Source organism: Taudactylus pleione, unplaced genomic scaffold (genome assembly GCF_031769625.1).
Source record: "Taudactylus pleione unplaced genomic scaffold, aTauple2 ptg001778l, whole genome shotgun sequence".
NCBI lineage: Eukaryota > Metazoa > Chordata > Amphibia > Anura > Myobatrachidae > Taudactylus > Taudactylus pleione.
The window spans coordinates 370,001-380,000 of record NW_028286175.1 but is presented as its reverse complement, the minus strand read 5'-3'; the positions used below and the strand labels follow the sequence as shown (position 1 = coordinate 380,000).

Below are 10,000 nucleotides of genomic sequence, written 5' to 3'. Positions count from 1 at the left end.
TTTACTTGAGTTAAGAAGTAATAGAGGACTAAATTTAATGCTTTTGAGCACCTACAGCCAAACCATACTGGACATGCCCAATCTCGTCTGATCTTGGAAGCTATGCAGTGTTGGGACTGGTTTGTACTTGGATGGGAGACCACCTGGGAATACCAGGTGCTGTAGGTAAATTTATACTGCCATAACATTCTTTTCTATTACATTTTACATTTCATTTTTCAACTTATCATTGAATTTACTTGAGTTAAGAAGTAAGAGAGGTCTAAAGTTAATGTTTATGTTTTTGAGCACCTACAGCCAAACCACACTGGACATGCCCAATCTCGTCTGACCTTGGAAGCTATGCAGTGTTGGGCCTGGTTAGTACTTGGACGGGAGACCACCTGGGAATGCCAGGTGCTGTAGGTACTTTTATACTGCCATAACATTCTTTTCTATTACATTTTACATTTCATTTTTCAACTAATCATTGAATTTACTTGAGTTAAGAAGTAAAAGAGGTCTAAAGTTAATGTTTTTGAGCACCTACAGCCAAACCACACTGGACATGCCCAATCTCGACTGAACTTGGAAGCTATGCAGTGTTGGGCCTGGTTAGTACTTGGATGGGAGACCACCTGGGAATACCAGGTGCTGTAGGTAATTTTATACTGCCATAACATTCTTTTCTATTACATTTTACATTTAATTTTTTCAACTTATCAATGAATTTACTTGAGTTAAGAAGTAATAGAGGTCTAAAGTTAAAGTTTTTGAGCACCTACAGCCAAACCACACTGGACATGCCCAATCTCGTCTGATCTTGGAAGCTATGCAGTGTTGGGCCTGGTTAGTACTTGGAGGGGAGACCACCTGGGAATACCAGGTGCTGTAGGTAATTTTATATAGCCATTACATTCTTTTCTATTACATTTTACATTTAATTTTTTCAACTTATCAATGAATTTACTTGAGTTAAGAAGTAATAGAGGTCTAAAATTAATGTTTTTGAGCACGTACAGCCAAAGCACACTGGACATGCCCAATATCATCTGATCTTGGAAGCTATGCAGTGTTGGGCCTGGTTAGTACTTGAATGGGAGACCACCTAGGAATCCCAGGTGCTGTAGGTAATTTTATACTGCCATAACAGTCTATTCTACTACATTTTACATTTAATTTTTTCAACTTATCAATGAATTTACTTGAGTTAAGAAGTAATAGAGGTCTAAAGTTAATGCTTTTGAGCACCTACAGCCAAACCACACTGGACATGCCCAATCTCGTCTGATCTTGGAAGCTATGCAGTGTTGGGCCTGGTTAGTACTTGGACAGGAGACCACCTGGGAATACCAGGTGCTGTAGGTAATTTTATATAGCCATAACATTATTTTCTATTACATTTTACATTTAATTTTTTCAACTTATCAATGAATTTACTTGAGTTAAGAAGTAAAAGAGGTCTAAAGTTAATGTTTTTGAGCACCTACAGTCAAACCACACTGGACATGCCCAATCTCGTCTGATCTTGGAAGCTATGCAGTGTTGGGCCTGGTTAGTACTTGGAGGGGAGACCACCTGGGAATACCAGGTGCTGTAGGTAATTTTATATAGCCATTACATTCTTTTCTATTACATTTTACATTTAATTTTTTCAACTTATCAATGAATTTACTTGAGTTAAGAAGTAATAGAGGTCTAAAATTAATGTTTTTGAGCACCTACAGCCAAACCACACTGGACATGCCCAATATCGTCTGATATTGGAAGCTATGCAGTGTTGGGCCTGGTTAGTACTTGAATGGGAGACCACCTGGGAATACCAGGTGCTGTAGGTAATTTTATACTGCCATAACATTCTTTTCTATTACATTTTACATTTAATTTTTTCAACTTATCAATGAATTTACTTGAGTTAAGAAGTAATAGAGGTCTAAAATTAATGTTTTTGAGCACCTACAGCCAAACCACACTGGACATGCCCAATATCGTCTGATATTGGAAGCTATGCAGTGTTGGGCCTGGTTAGTACTTGAATGGGAGACCACCTGGGAATACCAGGTGCTGTAGGTAATTTTATACTGCCATAACATTCTTTTCCATTACATTTTACATTTCATTTTTCAACTTATCATTGAATTTACTTGAGTTAAGAAGTAAAAGAGGTCTAAAGTTAATGTTTTTGAGCACCTACAGCCAAACCACACTGGACATGCCCAATCTCGTCTGATCTTGGAAGCTATGCAGTGGTGGGCCAGGTTAGTACTTGGATTGGAGACCACCTAGGAATCCCAGGTGCTGTAGGTAATTTTATACTGCCATAACAGTCTTTTCTACTACATTTTACATTTAATTTTTTCAACTTATCAATGAATTTACTTGAGTTAAGAAGTAATAGAGGTCTAAAGTTAATACTTTTGAGCACCTACAGCCAAACCACACTGGACATGCCCAATCTCGTCTGATCTTGGAAGCTATGCAGTGTTGGGCCTGGTTAGTAATTGGAGGGGAGACCACCTGGGAATACCAGGTGCTGTAGGTAATTTTATATAGCCATTACATTCTTTTCTATTACATTTTACATTACATTTTTTCAACTTATCAATGAATTTTCTTGAGTTAAGAAGTAAAAGAGGTCTAAAGTTAATGTTTTTGAGCACCTACAGTCAAACCACACTGGACATGCCCAATCTCGTCTGATCTTGGAAGCTATGCAGTGTTGGGCCTGGTTAGTACTTGGATGGGAGACCACCAGGGAATACCAGGTGCTGTAGGTAATTTTATACTGCCATAACATTCTTTTCTATTACATTTTACATTTAATTTTTTCAACTTATCAATGAATTTCCTTGAGTTAAGAAGTAATAGAGGTCTAAAGTTAATACTTTTCAGCACCTACAGCCAATCCACACTGGACATGCCCAATCTCATCTTATCTTGGTAGCTATGCAGTGTTTGGCCTTGTCAGTACTTGGATGGGAGACCACCTGGGAAAACCAGGTGCAGTAGGTAATTTTATACTCCCATAACATTCTTTTCTATTACATTTTACATTTAATTTTTTCAACTTATCAATTAATTTACATGAGTTAAGAATTAATACAGGTCTAAAGTTAATGTTTTTGAGCACCTACAGCCAAACCACACTTGACATGCCCAATCTCGTCTGATCTTGGAAGCTATGCAGTGTTGGGACTGGTTAGTACTTGGATGGGTGACTACCTAGGAATCCCAGGTGCTGTAGGTAATTTTAAACTGCCATAACATTCTTTTCTATTACATTTTACATTTAATTTTTTCAACTTATCAATGAATTTACTTGTGTTAAGAAGTAAAAGCGGTCTAAATTTAATGCTTTTGAGCACCTACAGCCAAACCACACTGTACATGCCCAATCTCGTCTGAACTTGGAAGCTATGCAGTGTTGGGCCTGATTAGTACTTGGATGGGAGACCACCTGGGAATACCAAGAGCTGTAGGTAATTTTATACTGCCAGAACCTTCTTTTCTATTACATTTTACATTTAATTTTTTCAACTTATCAATGAATTTACTTGAGTTAAGAAGTAATAGAGGACTAAATTTAATGCTTTTGAGCACCTACAGCCAAACCATACTGGACATGCCCAATCTCGTCTGATCTTGGAAGCTATGCAGTGTTGGGACTGGTTTGTACTTGGATGGGAGACCACCTGGGAATACCAGGTGCTGTAGGTAAATTTATACTGCCATAACATTCTTTTCTATTACATTTTACATTTCATTTTTCAACTTATCATTGAATTTACTTGAGTTAAGAAGTAAGAGAGGTCTAAAGTTAATGTTTATGTTTTTGAGCACCTACAGCCAAACCACACTGGACATGCCCAATCTCGTCTGATCTTGGAAGCTATGCAGTGTTGGGCCTGGTTAGTACTTGGACGGGAGACCACCTGGGAATGCCAGGTGCTGTAGGTACTTTTATACTGCCATAACATTCTTTTCTATTACATTTTACATTTCATTTTTCAACTAATCATTGAATTTACTTGAGTTAAGAAGTAAAAGAGGTCTAAAGTTAATGTTTTTGAGCACCTACAGCCAAACCACACTGGACATGCCCAATCTCGACTGAACTTGGAAGCTATGCAGTGTTGGGCCTGGTTAGTACTTGGATGGGAGACCACCTGGGAATACCAGGTGCTGTAGGTAATTTTATACTGCCATAACATTCTTTTCTATTACATTTTACATTTAATTTTTTCAACTTATCAATGAATTTACTTGAGTTAAGAAGTAATAGAGGTCTAAAGTTAAAGTTTTTGAGCACCTACAGCCAAACCACACTGGACATGCCCAATCTCGTCTGATCTTGGAAGCTATGCAGTGTTGGGCCTGGTTAGTACTTGGAGGGGAGACCACCTGGGAATACCAGGTGCTGTAGGTAATTTTATATAGCCATTACATTCTTTTCTATTACATTTTACATTTAATTTTTTCAACTTATCAATGAATTTACTTGAGTTAAGAAGTAATAGAGGTCTAAAATTAATGTTTTTGAGCACGTACAGCCAAACCACACTGGACATGCCCAATCTCGTCTGATCTTGGAAGCTATGCAGTGTTGGGCCTGGTTAGTACTTGGACAGGAGACCACCTGGGAATACCAGGTGCTGTAGGTAATTTCATGTAGCCATAACATTATTTTCTATTACATTTTACATTTAATTTTTTCAACTTATCAATGAATTTACTTGAGTTAAGAAGTAAAAGAGGTCTAAAGTTAATGTTTTTGAGCACCTACAGTCAAACCACACTGGACATGCCCAATCTCGTCTGATCTTGGAAGCTATGCAGTGTTGGGCCTGGTTAGTACTTGGAGGGGAGACCACCTGGGAATACCAGGTGCTGTAGGTAATTTTATATAGCCATTACATTCTTTTCTATTACATTTTACATTTAATTTTTTCAACTTATCAATGAATTTACTTGAGTTAAGAAGTAATAGAGGTCTAAAATTAATGTTTTTGAGCACGTACAGCCAAACCACACTGGACATGCCCAATATCATCTGATCTTGGAAGCTATGCAGTGTTGGGCCTGGTTAGTACTTGAATGGGAGACCACCTAGGAATCCCATGTGCTGTAGGTAATTTTATACTGCCATAACAGTCTATTCTACTACATTTTACATTTAATTTTTTCAACTTATCAATGAATTTACTTGAGTTAAGAAGTAATAGAGGTCTAAAGTTAATGCTTTTGAGCACCTACAGCCAAACCACACTGGACATGCCCAATCTCGTCTGATCTTGGAAGCTATGCAGTGTTGGGACTGGTCAGTACTTGGACGGGAGACCACCTGGGAATACCAGGTGCTGTAGGTAATTTTATATAGCCATAACATTATTTTCTATTACATTTTACATTTAATTTTTTCAACTTATCAATGAATTTACTTCAGTTAAGAAGTAATAGAGTTCTAAATTTAATGCTTTTGAGCACCTACAGCCAAACCACACTGGACATGCCCAATCTCGTCTGATCTTGGAAGCTATGCAGTGTTGGGACTGGTCAGTACTTGGATGGGAGACCACCTGAGAATACCAGTTGCTGTAGGAAATTTTATACAGCCAAAACATTCTTTTCTATTACATTTTACATTTAATTTTTTCAACTTATCAATGAATTTACTTGAGTTAAGAAGTAAAAGAGGTCTAAAGTTAATGTTTTTGAGCACCTACTGCCAAACCACACTGGACATGCCCAATCTTGATTGATCTTGGAAGCTATGCAGTGTTGGGCCTGATTAGTACTTGGATGGGAGACCTCCTGGGAATACCAGGTGCTGTAGGTAATTTTATACTGCCATAACATTCTTTTCTATTACATTTTACATTTAATTTTTTCAACTTATCAATGAATTTACTTGAGTTAAGAAGTAATAGAGGTCTAAAGTTAATGGTTTTGGGCAACTACAGCCAAACCACACTGGACATGCCCAATCTCGTCTGATCTTGGAAGCTATGCAGTGTTGGGCCTGGTTAGTACTTGGATGGGAGACCACCTGGGAATACCAGGAGCTGTAGGCAATTTTATACTGCCAAAACATTCTTTTCTATTACATTTTACATTTCATTTTTTCAACTTATCAATGAATTTACTTGAGTTAAGAAGTAATAGAGCTCTAAAATTATTGGTTTGGGGCACCTACAGCCAAAGCACACTGGACATGCCCAAAATCGTCTGATCTTGGAAGCTATGCAGTGTTGGGCCTGGTTAGTACTTGGATGGGAGCCCACCTAGGAATCCCAGGTGCTGTATGTAATTTTATACTGCCATAACAGTCTTTTCTATTACATTTTACAATTAATTTTTTCAACTTATCAATGAATTTACTTGAGTTAAGAAGTAATAGAGGTCTAAAGTTAATGCTTTTGAGCACCTACAGCCAAACCACACTGGACATGCCCAATCTCGTTTGATCTTGGAAGCTATGCAGTGTTGGGCCTGGTTAGTACTTGGACGGGAGACCACCTGGGAATGCCAGGTGCTGTAGGTAATTTTATACTGCCATAACATTCTTTTCCATTACATTTTACATTTCATTTTTCAACTTATCATTGAATTTACTTGAGTTAAGAAGTAAAAGAGGTCTAAAGTTAATGTTTTTGAGCACCTACAGCCAAACCACACTGGACATGCCCAATCTCGTCTGATCTTGGAAGCTATGCAGTGTTGGGCCTGGTTAGTACTTGGAGGGAAGACCACCTGGGAATACCAGGTGCTGTAGGTAATTTTATATAGCCATTACATTCTTTTCTATTACATTTTACATTACATTTTTTCAACTTATCAATGAATTTTCTTGAGTTAAGAAGTAAAAGAGGTCTAAAGTTAATGTTTTTGAGCACCTACAGTCAAACCACACTGGACATGCCCAATCTCGTCTGATCTTGGAAGCTATGCAGTGTTGGGCCTGGTTAGTACTTGGATGGGAAACCACCTGGGAATACCAGGTGCTGTAGGTAATTTTATACTGCCATAACATTCTTTTCTATTACATTTTACATTTAATTTTTTCAACTTATCAATGAATTTACTTGAGTTAAGAAGTAATAGAGGTCTAAATTTAATGCTTTTGAGCACCTACAGCCAAACCACACTGGACATGCCCAATCTCGTCTGATCTTGTAAGCTTTGCTGTGTTGGGCCTGGTTTGTACTTGGATGGGAGACCACCTGAGAATACCAGTTGCTGTAGGAAATTTTATACAGCCAAAACATTCCTTTCTATTACATTTTACATTTAATTTTTTCAACTTATCAATGAATTTACTTGAGTTAAGAAGTAAAAGAGGTCTAAAGTTAATGTTTTTGAGCACCTACAGCCAAACCACACTGGACATGCCCAATCTCGACTGAACTTGGAAGCTATGCAGTGTTGGGCCTGGTTAGTACTTGGATGGGAGACCACCTGGGAATACCAGGTGCTGTAGGTAATTTTATACTGCCATAACATTCTTTTCTATTACATTTTACATTTAATTTTTTCAACTTATCAATGAATTTACTTGAGTTAAGAAGAAATAGAGGTCTAAAGTTAATGTTTTTGAGCACCTACAGCCAAACCACACAGGACATGCCCAATCTCATCTCAACTTGGAAGCTATGCAGTGTTGGGCCTGGTTAGTACTTGGATGGGAGACCACCTGGGAATACCAGGTGCTGTAGGTAATTTTATACTGCCATAACATTCTTTTCTATTACATTTTACATTTAATTTTTTCAACTTATCAATGAAATTACTTGAGTTAAGAAGTAATAGAGGTCTAAAATTAATGCTTTTGAGCACCTACAGCCAAACCACACTGGACATGCCCAATATCGTCTGATATTGGAAGCTATGCAGTGTTGGGCCTGGTTAGTACTTGAATGGGAGACCACCTGGGAATACCAGGTGCTGTAGGTAATTTTATACTGCCATAACATTCTTTTCCATTACATTTTACATTTCATTTTTCAAATTATCATTGAATTTACTTGAGTTAAGAAGTAAAAGAGGTCTAAAGTTAATATTTTTGAGCACCTACAGCCAAACCACACTGGACATGCCCAATCTCGTCTGATCTTGGAAGCTATGCAGTGGTGGGCCAGGTTAGTACTTGGATTGGAGACCACCTAGGAATCCCAGGTGCTGTAGGTAATTTTATACTGCCATAACAGTCTTTTCTACTACATTTTACATTTAATTTTTTCAACTTATCAATGAATTTACTTGAGTTAAGAAGTAATAGAGGTCTAAAGTTAATGCTTTTGAGCACCTACAGCCAAACCACACTGGACATGCCCAATCTCGTCTGATCTTGGAAGCTATGCAGTGTTGGGCCTGGTTAGTACTTGGAGGGGAGACCACCTGGGAATACCAGGTGCTGTAGGTAATTTTATATAGCCATTACATTCTTTTCTATTACATTTTACATTACATTTTTTCAACTTATCAATGAATTTTCTTGAGTTAAGAAGTAAAAGAGGTCTAAAGTTAATGTTTTTGAGCACCTACAGTCAAACCACACTGGACATGCCCAATCTTGTCTGATCTTGGAAGCTATGCAGTGTTGGGCCTGGTTAGTACTTGGATGGGAGACCACCAGGGAATACCAGGTGCTGTAGGTAATTTTATACTGCCATAACATTCTTTTCTATTACATTTTACATTTAATTTTTTCAACTTATCAATGAATTTCCTTGAGTTAAGAAGTAATAGAGGTCTAAAGTTTATACTTTTCAACACCTACAGCCAATCCACACTGGACATGCCCAATCTCATCTTATCTTGGTAGCTATGCAGTGTTTGGCCTTGTCAGTACTTGGATGGGAGACCACCTGGGAAAACCAGGTGCAGTAGGTAATTTTATACTCCCATAACATTCTTTTCTATTACATTTTACATTTAATTTTTTCAACTTATCAATTAATTTACATGAGTTAAGAATTAATACAGGTCTAAAGTTAATGTTTTTGAGCACCTACAGCCAAACCACACTGGACATGCCCAATCTCGTCTGATCTTGGAAGCTATGCAGTGTTGGGACTGGTTAGTACTTGGATGGGTGACTACCTAGGAATCCCAGGTGCTGTAGGTAATTTTAAACTGCCATAACATTCTTTTCTATTACATTTTACATTTAATTTTTTCAACTTATCAATGAATTTACTTGTGTTAAGAAGTAAAAGCGGTCTAAATTTAATGCTTTTGAGCACCTACAGCCAAACCACACTGTACATGCCCAATCTCGTCTGAACTTGGAAGCTATGCAGTGTTGGGACTGGTTAGTACTTGGATGGGAGACCACCTGGGAATACCAAGAGCTGTAGGTAATTTTATACTGCCAGAACCTTCTTTTCTATTACATTTTACATTTAATTTTTTCAACTTATCAATGAATTTACTTGAGTTAAGAAGTAATAGAGGACTAAATTTAATGCTTTTGAGCACCTACAGCCAAACCATACTGGACATGTCCAATCTCGTCTGATCTTGGAAGCTATGCAGTGTTGGGACTGGTTTGTACTTGGATGGGAGACCACCTGGGAATACCAGGTGCTGTAGGTAAATTTATACTGCCATAACATTCTTTTCTATTACATTTTACATTTCATTTTTCAACTTATCATTGAATTTACTTGAGTTAAGAAGTAAGAGAGGTCTAAAGCTAATGTTTATGTTTTTGAGCACCTACAGCCAAACCACACTGGACATGCCCAATCTCGTCTGAACTTGGAAGCTAGGCAGTGTTGGGCCTGGTTAGTACTTGGATGGGAGACCACCTGGGATTACCAGGTACTGTAGGTAATTTTATACTGCCATAACATTCTTTTCTATTACATTTTAAATTTAATTTTTTCAACTTATCAATGAATTTACTTGAGTTAAGAAGTAATAGAGGTCTAAAGTTAATGGTTTTTATCACCTACAGGCAAACCACTGGACATGCCCAATCTCGTCTGATCTTGGAAGCTATGCAGTGTTGGGCCTGGTT

General features: G+C 37.7%; 41 pseudogenes; all 41 read left to right on the top strand.

Moving 5' to 3' along the window:
- Positions 1 to 49: 49 nt before the first annotated feature.
- On the top strand, positions 50 to 168 carry LOC148437846 (5S ribosomal RNA; annotated as a pseudogene).
- Positions 169 to 289: 121 nt separating this feature from the next.
- LOC148437845 (5S ribosomal RNA) lies at positions 290 to 408 on the top strand (annotated as a pseudogene).
- Positions 409 to 523: 115 nt separating this feature from the next.
- On the top strand, positions 524 to 642 carry LOC148437844 (5S ribosomal RNA; annotated as a pseudogene).
- A 116-nt stretch (positions 643 to 758) lies between these two features.
- Positions 759 to 877, top strand: LOC148437843 (5S ribosomal RNA; annotated as a pseudogene).
- Positions 878 to 993: 116 nt separating this feature from the next.
- On the top strand, positions 994 to 1,112 carry LOC148437842 (5S ribosomal RNA; annotated as a pseudogene).
- A 116-nt stretch (positions 1,113 to 1,228) lies between these two features.
- On the top strand, positions 1,229 to 1,347 carry LOC148437841 (5S ribosomal RNA; annotated as a pseudogene).
- Positions 1,348 to 1,463: 116 nt separating this feature from the next.
- LOC148437840 (5S ribosomal RNA) lies at positions 1,464 to 1,582 on the top strand (annotated as a pseudogene).
- A 116-nt stretch (positions 1,583 to 1,698) lies between these two features.
- On the top strand, positions 1,699 to 1,817 carry LOC148437839 (5S ribosomal RNA; annotated as a pseudogene).
- A 116-nt stretch (positions 1,818 to 1,933) lies between these two features.
- Positions 1,934 to 2,052, top strand: LOC148437838 (5S ribosomal RNA; annotated as a pseudogene).
- A 115-nt stretch (positions 2,053 to 2,167) lies between these two features.
- Positions 2,168 to 2,286, top strand: LOC148437837 (5S ribosomal RNA; annotated as a pseudogene).
- Positions 2,287 to 2,402: 116 nt separating this feature from the next.
- LOC148437836 (5S ribosomal RNA) lies at positions 2,403 to 2,521 on the top strand (annotated as a pseudogene).
- Positions 2,522 to 2,637: 116 nt separating this feature from the next.
- On the top strand, positions 2,638 to 2,756 carry LOC148437835 (5S ribosomal RNA; annotated as a pseudogene).
- A 351-nt stretch (positions 2,757 to 3,107) lies between these two features.
- On the top strand, positions 3,108 to 3,226 carry LOC148437834 (5S ribosomal RNA; annotated as a pseudogene).
- A 116-nt stretch (positions 3,227 to 3,342) lies between these two features.
- Positions 3,343 to 3,461, top strand: LOC148437833 (5S ribosomal RNA; annotated as a pseudogene).
- A 116-nt stretch (positions 3,462 to 3,577) lies between these two features.
- LOC148437832 (5S ribosomal RNA) lies at positions 3,578 to 3,696 on the top strand (annotated as a pseudogene).
- Positions 3,697 to 3,817: 121 nt separating this feature from the next.
- Positions 3,818 to 3,936, top strand: LOC148437831 (5S ribosomal RNA; annotated as a pseudogene).
- Positions 3,937 to 4,051: 115 nt separating this feature from the next.
- Positions 4,052 to 4,170, top strand: LOC148437830 (5S ribosomal RNA; annotated as a pseudogene).
- A 116-nt stretch (positions 4,171 to 4,286) lies between these two features.
- Positions 4,287 to 4,405, top strand: LOC148437829 (5S ribosomal RNA; annotated as a pseudogene).
- Positions 4,406 to 4,521: 116 nt separating this feature from the next.
- LOC148437828 (5S ribosomal RNA) lies at positions 4,522 to 4,640 on the top strand (annotated as a pseudogene).
- A 116-nt stretch (positions 4,641 to 4,756) lies between these two features.
- On the top strand, positions 4,757 to 4,875 carry LOC148437827 (5S ribosomal RNA; annotated as a pseudogene).
- A 116-nt stretch (positions 4,876 to 4,991) lies between these two features.
- LOC148437826 (5S ribosomal RNA) lies at positions 4,992 to 5,110 on the top strand (annotated as a pseudogene).
- Positions 5,111 to 5,226: 116 nt separating this feature from the next.
- LOC148437825 (5S ribosomal RNA) lies at positions 5,227 to 5,345 on the top strand (annotated as a pseudogene).
- A 116-nt stretch (positions 5,346 to 5,461) lies between these two features.
- On the top strand, positions 5,462 to 5,580 carry LOC148437824 (5S ribosomal RNA; annotated as a pseudogene).
- Positions 5,581 to 5,696: 116 nt separating this feature from the next.
- LOC148437823 (5S ribosomal RNA) lies at positions 5,697 to 5,815 on the top strand (annotated as a pseudogene).
- A 116-nt stretch (positions 5,816 to 5,931) lies between these two features.
- LOC148437822 (5S ribosomal RNA) lies at positions 5,932 to 6,050 on the top strand (annotated as a pseudogene).
- A 116-nt stretch (positions 6,051 to 6,166) lies between these two features.
- On the top strand, positions 6,167 to 6,285 carry LOC148437821 (5S ribosomal RNA; annotated as a pseudogene).
- Positions 6,286 to 6,401: 116 nt separating this feature from the next.
- On the top strand, positions 6,402 to 6,520 carry LOC148437820 (5S ribosomal RNA; annotated as a pseudogene).
- Positions 6,521 to 6,635: 115 nt separating this feature from the next.
- Positions 6,636 to 6,754, top strand: LOC148437819 (5S ribosomal RNA; annotated as a pseudogene).
- A 116-nt stretch (positions 6,755 to 6,870) lies between these two features.
- Positions 6,871 to 6,989, top strand: LOC148437818 (5S ribosomal RNA; annotated as a pseudogene).
- Positions 6,990 to 7,105: 116 nt separating this feature from the next.
- Positions 7,106 to 7,224, top strand: LOC148437817 (5S ribosomal RNA; annotated as a pseudogene).
- A 116-nt stretch (positions 7,225 to 7,340) lies between these two features.
- Positions 7,341 to 7,459, top strand: LOC148437816 (5S ribosomal RNA; annotated as a pseudogene).
- A 116-nt stretch (positions 7,460 to 7,575) lies between these two features.
- Positions 7,576 to 7,694, top strand: LOC148437815 (5S ribosomal RNA; annotated as a pseudogene).
- A 116-nt stretch (positions 7,695 to 7,810) lies between these two features.
- On the top strand, positions 7,811 to 7,929 carry LOC148437814 (5S ribosomal RNA; annotated as a pseudogene).
- Positions 7,930 to 8,044: 115 nt separating this feature from the next.
- LOC148437813 (5S ribosomal RNA) lies at positions 8,045 to 8,163 on the top strand (annotated as a pseudogene).
- A 116-nt stretch (positions 8,164 to 8,279) lies between these two features.
- On the top strand, positions 8,280 to 8,398 carry LOC148437812 (5S ribosomal RNA; annotated as a pseudogene).
- A 116-nt stretch (positions 8,399 to 8,514) lies between these two features.
- Positions 8,515 to 8,633, top strand: LOC148437811 (5S ribosomal RNA; annotated as a pseudogene).
- A 351-nt stretch (positions 8,634 to 8,984) lies between these two features.
- On the top strand, positions 8,985 to 9,103 carry LOC148437810 (5S ribosomal RNA; annotated as a pseudogene).
- Positions 9,104 to 9,219: 116 nt separating this feature from the next.
- On the top strand, positions 9,220 to 9,338 carry LOC148437809 (5S ribosomal RNA; annotated as a pseudogene).
- A 116-nt stretch (positions 9,339 to 9,454) lies between these two features.
- Positions 9,455 to 9,573, top strand: LOC148437808 (5S ribosomal RNA; annotated as a pseudogene).
- A 121-nt stretch (positions 9,574 to 9,694) lies between these two features.
- LOC148437807 (5S ribosomal RNA) lies at positions 9,695 to 9,813 on the top strand (annotated as a pseudogene).
- A 116-nt stretch (positions 9,814 to 9,929) lies between these two features.
- Positions 9,930 to 10,000, top strand: part of LOC148437806 (5S ribosomal RNA) — a 117-nt pseudogene continuing 46 nt past the window's right edge.